Source organism: Ptychodera flava, chromosome 11 (assembly GCF_041260155.1).
Source record: "Ptychodera flava strain L36383 chromosome 11, AS_Pfla_20210202, whole genome shotgun sequence".
Classification (NCBI taxonomy): domain Eukaryota; kingdom Metazoa; phylum Hemichordata; class Enteropneusta; family Ptychoderidae; genus Ptychodera; species Ptychodera flava.
This window is the reverse complement of record NC_091938.1, coordinates 26,993,515-27,000,892: the sequence shown is the minus strand read 5'-3', so window position 1 is coordinate 27,000,892 and position 7,378 is coordinate 26,993,515. Positions and strand designations below refer to the sequence as shown.

At 36.9% G+C, this 7,378-nt stretch overlaps 1 long non-coding RNA gene across 1 annotated transcript; it reads right to left on the bottom strand.

The window, feature by feature from the left end:
• Positions 1-1,551: 1,551 nt before the first annotated feature.
• Positions 1,552-5,929, bottom strand: LOC139143972 (uncharacterized). Its single transcript, XR_011554701.1, has 3 exons — positions 5,495-5,929; positions 4,485-4,571; positions 1,552-3,396 (listed from the first exon to the last, which is right to left on the bottom strand). It is a non-coding gene; the product is annotated as an uncharacterized lncRNA (long non-coding RNA).
• Positions 5,930-7,378: the final 1,449 nt, after the last annotated feature.

The window sequence follows — 7,378 nt, the reverse complement described above, 5'->3', positions numbered from 1 at the left end:
TCATCAAAACAATGTTCGTTTCCTGGTATAGTCTATAAATGATTAATCGCGATGTCACAAGCAGGAACAATTATCATAATTTCTTGGGCGCTTTTTAATTCAGAAGGAGAAAACAATGTAAAAAGCGTTCACATGAAGCATTTGTAGTTATTTTAAGTATTTTAAGTATTTGAGATCCTTGCTAAATGCCAACGACTGGTATTCAGATGGTCATCATAATCGTCAGTAATGTCATTCGTGCACTTGTGTCTCAGTCTGATGATATCATCTAAGAGGCCGTATCGATCTTTCGTTTATATCGGATAAACTACATCCTGTTCAAATGTGATACTAACAAGGATCTCGCTGCCTTCACTTTGCTCCGGGCGCACATTTATTGGCTGACCATAAATTGTTTTCATGTCCCGACCGGGGATTGATGATTCTGGCGGCTTTTGTTTCCCTTTTGACATTATAAAAAATCTTAGATTGCAGCGATACTTGCGGAGAGCTACTAGAATCGATTGGAAATCTTGCAAGACGTTCGCTACCTTAAACGAAACAGGAAGTATTCATTAGAAGGAATGACCTTATTGGTATTAAAATGCTGGTAGTTTCTTTATGACGACTTGAAAATGTCAAAAAGACAAAAGATAAGATTTTAACAGGGAACATAATGCATGCACTTTTACTTCAATATTACGTTTCATTTCTATGCTTAGAACCTTATAGAGAAATATTTACTCGCGACGCAAAATTTTCCGCACACAGAGGCAATTTGCCTGACGTTTAAATACAATTTTTTAAACGAGAAAACAAAAATAAGAAATGATCATCCCGCTACTGTGCCATTGGTCATCTCAGCATACAAATACATTTTGCTTCCTCCGAAGGGCTCTTTCACTTGCAACCTTTGACCCTAAAATGCCTATCAATTAAGGTGGTATGATGGCTCGCAGCTGAAATACTTGAATTTTTGCTCAAGTTTTCTTCAGGGAAACTTTCAACCGTTCTCCTGTCAAATCAAGAGTAAAAATGAGGATCACCGTACAAACACTCAACTGGTACTAGAGAAACAAATAACCTAATATTTGCCGGATATTTGAATTCAACATTGCCGCCATCCCTGAGTTAACTCCATGGGGAAAAACGAAACTTTAATTTTCGAAAACAAAAGACAGTTAACACCTTCTGATCTATTTTGGGATTTTCTGATCTTGAGGTTTTCTGATATTTACATGATAAATTTGTTAGTTTCACTGTAATTGACTACTATTTTGCAAAATTTTGTTATCAAAAGTTTATGTTTATGGTTTATAATTTCAGGCTGCTAAAATTTCCTGCATAATTCTTTAGTTTGCAAAATTCGCCTGTTTGAAGGTTCTTCATAATGATTGACATAAAAATCACAATTCAAAATTTCCATTCAGTCCATGTAATATATTTTAAAATTTGCAAGTTCAAAAATCACATTTTTATATATGTCCAAATAATTTATAATTTCATCAAAAATAAATTCAGATGTAAGACATACTTGCAAAAGTGAAACCCAAAATTGACAGTACAAAAAAACATTTTTATTGACTATCATTTTTATTCAACAATTAATGAATAAAATAATACAGATTTACAACAAGAAAATTGAACTGAGATATTTTACAGGCAAAAAAGTAACTTTGCATTGGCTTTCTCAAAAATAAATCTTTTTTGGAATTTGCGCAGCATATTATTATCAGTTTGGCTATATTACCTCTGTCATAAAAAAAAATTACATTTTTGGAAGAATAAAACAGGCAATTGATATTTGAGACGGCGTTCAATTGAACGCCATCTCAAAGAATGCTTGAGATGGCGTTCAATTGAACGCCATCTCAATGAATGCTTGAGACGGCGTTCAATTGAACGCCATCTCAAGCATTCTTTGAGACGGCGTTCCATTGAACGCCATCTCAAGCATTCTTTGAGACGGCGTTCAATTGAACGCCATCTCAAAGAATGTTTGAGACGGTGTTCAATTGAACGCCATCTCAAGCATTCTTTGAGACGGCGTTCCATTGAACGCCATCTCAAGCATTCTTTGAGAAGGCGTTCCATTGAACGCCATCTCAAGCATTCTTTGAGAACACCGTCTCAAACCCTGTAGAAATGATGTTCAATTGTGCACTGTGTCCAGGAAAATTTATTGATATCTGATGTTGTCATGGTCAAAGCATAGAAATATGAAATTGTATGTGTTACAATTTTCAATAGCAAATGACAGGAATAATTCTAGGACACAGGGCCTTGTACTTGTTAAGAAATGACCAATACTTTCCAAACAAGTGAATTTTACTGAATACATGAGACCTTCACACAAACACCTGATACAGTACACAGCAAAAACTTGTGTTCAATTAAGCCCTGCTTTGGCATGACTTAGATAAGCCCAAAACAAGCCCAAAGTAAGTCTGAGACCCACAGAATAGCTTTCAACACTACATTATCTCTTACAATGTGCAGGAAATCACATATAAATGTAATTCAGTGGCAATGATAGTTATCACCTTTAGACTCAATGGCCCTAGACAAGGTGAGAATGAGACATGCAGACTTTGCTGTCAAGCTGGGTATGCTTTGGGCTTGCTTAAAGCCCCACTCAATTATCAGATTTATCTAATATAAATATTATTTCCTTGATAAAATATTCAATGGAAAACAAAGAATGACAAACTGTTAATGGGCTGTTGACACATTCGCTAATGTGAGAACCAGGGGTTGAGAAGGGCGCCTTAAGGCTAGCCTTAAACAAGCTTAAGACTGGCATTAGGCTTGTTTTCTGCTAGCCCTGGACATGCCTTTCTGAATGGAAGTTTTGCTGTGTAGTGTTGCTGTTTCACTAAACTACCGAATAAGAGAGCAGACAGTGAGAAGGGCAGCTGCATTGGCTACATGTGCCACAAGAAAATGACAAGCTCAATTGTATACAACTTATACAACTTAATCTAATTTAAGAAATGTACAGAAAGAAAATTAACAAACTTTGTCAGTAATACAAGAAGAATTCCTCCATTACATCCCGTTACATCACTGTCACTACAGTTTCTGAGTACATGTTTACTTTGATTCCACCAGATCATTCATCCGATGAAAGTTTCGTTGCTCAGCACGTGGTTGTTAAACATGCCCAGTTTCCAGGTCTACATACTTTAAGGTCTTGGGCTTATCATAGGAAAAAATATCGCTGTAGATTTGATGTTCACTTCTCATCTACACGTAGTTTCTGTACATGTGACTTACACAGACCACAAGACCACAATGGTTAACGCTTCCAAGGTGTCTATCTCTTATTTGAATTATTGTATCCTTTTGCTGACACAATGTCTACATTTTTTTTTCTGTCTGTATGTGTTGTCATTGGTGACTTCTTTTGGCCAGAAGCTGTGATCAGAAAAGATAAACAAATGGTCATGATATTGACTTTGAAAAAAACAACATGTTATGATATGTCATGAAAAATACAACAAAAACTGTTGATGACACAGCACTCCCATTTTATAGAAATACTCAGTGCTAGCAAACATATACAGCAACATTGTAATCCTACAGAATGATGCTAAGAAAATTCGACTGCAAATCATTCTTATACTGAAGCATATATGAAGTACTTCATCTCATAATGACCTGGGCACCTAATTTGTAAGAAATGGGATAAACACTTTCAAAGAAGAAGATAGTTTGATCACAAAGTGGAAAATATTGCCACAAAATACATATATGATAATTTTGCCATCATTTCAATGATGAGGTTCATTTAAACAACGGCACATCTACCGGTACATCACACATGGCATGACTACTCAAAAATCAGCTCAACATGAGCAGAGGTTTGGAAGTTTTTGATCTGGACGGACAGATAGACAGACATACAAACACTGTACGGACATACAATGTATAGTCAGACATATCACATGCAGATATTTTGATGCCATTGCAAACAACCTCCCAGTTGCCATGTGTATGGCAAATGGGACATAAAAAATTGGAAAATTTTAAGCAGAAAAATATTATTGGTTTAGCTTTCATGACGATTGTGAAATTGTCCAATAAGCTAAATTTTGTGTAGAAATAAACAATATTCTGACTTGGCTTTCATAATGATTAAAACTGTGAGCTTAATTGATGATCCAAATGTAATAACACATACATATACCATTAGTTTTAGTGGTCTCCAGTTAGCAAAAATTAAATATTACATGTGCATGAAAAGTGCATTATTATGCTTTAATCACTCACAGTGCCCAAGGGTGTGCTGAAAATTAAATGGCAGGAAATGAAAGTGCTATAACATATTTGGAAAGGAATTTGATATTCAGAAATGTTTTAAGTTCCTCCTTTGCAATGTCAATTTTTTCTCAGACACCCCCACCCCTGCACGTAGTACAAATATCTGTTTTCAAGTCCCCGCCATTACTGGAAAGAGAGAGAATGTTGGACAGATTTGATCTTTGTCAGATAATCACACTTACATTTTAAGGGTTAATGAAAGGCTGGTGGACTGGTGGTCTTTTCTTACAGGTAATAAGTCTCCCATACATCATCTCTGTGTCAAAATCCTGAAAAAGAAAATTTTACAGGAGTCATATGTCTAAATCATTGTCCCTCACTGAACACTTACATGATATACCAGTAGTTTATTATTACATCACAGATAGAGTTGGACTGTTGTCTATAAAATTAATAATTACAGTATACATGTATGGTATGAGAAATGACAAAGTTCCACTCACATTTATGAAATATCTATTCTATGCTAGCCACCACTGACTTTACATGTATGTCATATAAACTCTCTGACATCATTTCTTATCTTTCTATGCCAAAATAAGTATAAGTTTATACAGAAAGATGCATCCCAAGCATTTCCATCTGTGGCAGAGATCTTGCTAGAACAAATAATTAATAAGATGCTCGTAAAAAATACAATCTTGTGCAGATAAATGAACATATGGGTGAATTTTTTACTTGTTTGTTACTCAATTTTCTTAATATTTACTTTTGTTGAAGATGACACTGCATCCATGATGAATATAAAGATGGGCTTCTTTTGTGAATTATGCCCAGGGGAGGTTTTTGGTAGATCCTGATAATAACTGGACAGTTTGTCTCTCCTGAGATCATTTAAGCTCAAACTTCACAGTTTGTATGGCAAATACAGTATGCTGATGGATCAAATACAGAGTTGATGATGTAGTGATTAATTCTCTATCTCAACCTCTACTGTTCTTGTCACACAAGGAATGATTTACAAATCATGATTACAGCTGAGAAAAACAATCAAGTGATTTTTCTACAATGTTATAAAAATATGGACTACATTTTAAAGTTCTGTTTGGTCGCATAAATGGTTTTCTAATGGCCAGTATATTGACATACCCCCCTCCACTGTATACAGACTGCAGCCCTTTTTCCCACAATCAGAGGGGCTTGGATTTGTAAACAATGGTTTAACAATAGGTTAAACAAAATATAACATTACCTTCATTCAAGTTTCGCTCGCCAGCTAGTGCATTCACAAGCATTTCTTGGTAAAGCTCACAGGCTGAGGAATCATCGAAAAGATTTGGCCAAACTTGCTGGATAAACAGCGTCAATATTCCCATGGATGTTTACATTCCATTCCGCACCTCAAAAGTCGAGCCAATGTGTTATGTAATGAGCTTAACCCGTCCTCATTGCTCCGATGTGTGGCTGATCGGTCAGCGCTGGAACCCGTCTTTGCGCATTTATCACGCTACGAGATCTACAAGACATGTTCTCCCTGGCATAAATGTGATGAACTGGGCAGTAGTTCAACTGTCAGTCAACTTCGACGAGCAGTCTAGATAAATTAGTGGTGGTGTACTCTCTCGCTGATGAACGCTGCTGTGTACTGAAGTCGCTGGTCTTGCATAAACTGTAAACAATTCCCGAACAATCATTTCATGGCGGCATATTCCATTTTAATACAGGTACACCTAGGGCTTGCCGCGCGGTTGTGTTAAAGGTACATTTTGTTCTACAATGCCGTAAAGTTTTCCTACTGTTTAAAATACTGGGAAGTATGTTACAGTCTTCATGATTGTTGTGGAGGTGTAGTCAATGATATGTTTCTCGTTAAGCGAGACGCCAACTCTTACACCAAGTAAAATGGTCTTTGCAAATTAACATAGTAAAGGTCACGGGGTCACCCAGCTGTGAGGCTTTTGCATCGTTTCAAGTCGAACGTGTAAAGTAAACGGCGCGGCATTCGAATGATTTTGTTATGTCCACTGCACTAATTCCTACGTTGGGACAGGTTACTGATTCCGAATGTAGAACATCCATTACTCCGACGATTTAATGGCAGGACTACATAGAAACTGCAACGGAAACCTGGATATCGCCGATGAATTTGATGTCTGTCAACACTGTTGTGGAGCTGGAGTGACCGTGCTGTTCCCGAGAAATGATGTCAGCACTTGCAGAGCATGCAGAGCGATAGCTGCAGTACAGTAGCTCGAGGTTTTGCCTGGGTATTTGGGTCGGACGGCAAAACCGACCCAAATACCCAGGCAAAACCTCGAGCTACTGTACTGCAGCTAGCAGAGCGAAAGGAATTGTGATCGTAGCGTGAACGTTAAGAGGTGAAAGCACCGCCAAACGGACCCTTGGAGTTATGTTTGAAAGGATGGTACGTATAAAAAGCTATATTTTCAGTTATATCAGTGGTTAGGCATCTCCATTGAAATGATTTACCTGACACAGTGACAGTCACCGACGATAAGGGACTCATCATTAGGGAGCCTTCAGAAATTACAGGGGGGGGGCAATTGGGGGAGGGTCACTTTTTAGAAAACAGTTCAAGGGGAGGGTCACTTTTTTATAAACCTATCGGGGGGGGGGGGGTCACTTTTGACAGAAGCTGATTTTATGGCCAAAACTTTGATTGTCCATGATATATTTCCTGAATAGGAAATCACCAACAAAATACGTACACATTATCCACAAGTTTCACAAGCAAAGAAGATAAAGTGGTATCCTACACATCTTGAACAGTTAAAACTGATAAAAGACAAGAGGCAAAACATATGCAACAGGTGGAAAAGTGTATATCTATTATCAAATGTACATAAATTCAAAGATATTGTCAGTTTTATATTGGAAAACTTGTGCATAGTTCTCTCATAGGCTACGTACCATGTACAGTAAATCAACTTTTGAGTGAAATTCAAAAATCAAATTTCTTCAAGTGCACAACCATGGACTTACAACCACTCTAGTTAAATCAAAAACATTAATATAAATAATCAAGCACACATACATGCACAGATTTACCTAGTTTTGTATTGGAAAAAAAATTATTCATTGTTTCATCGTAGACCGCCATGCATAGTGAATTAAC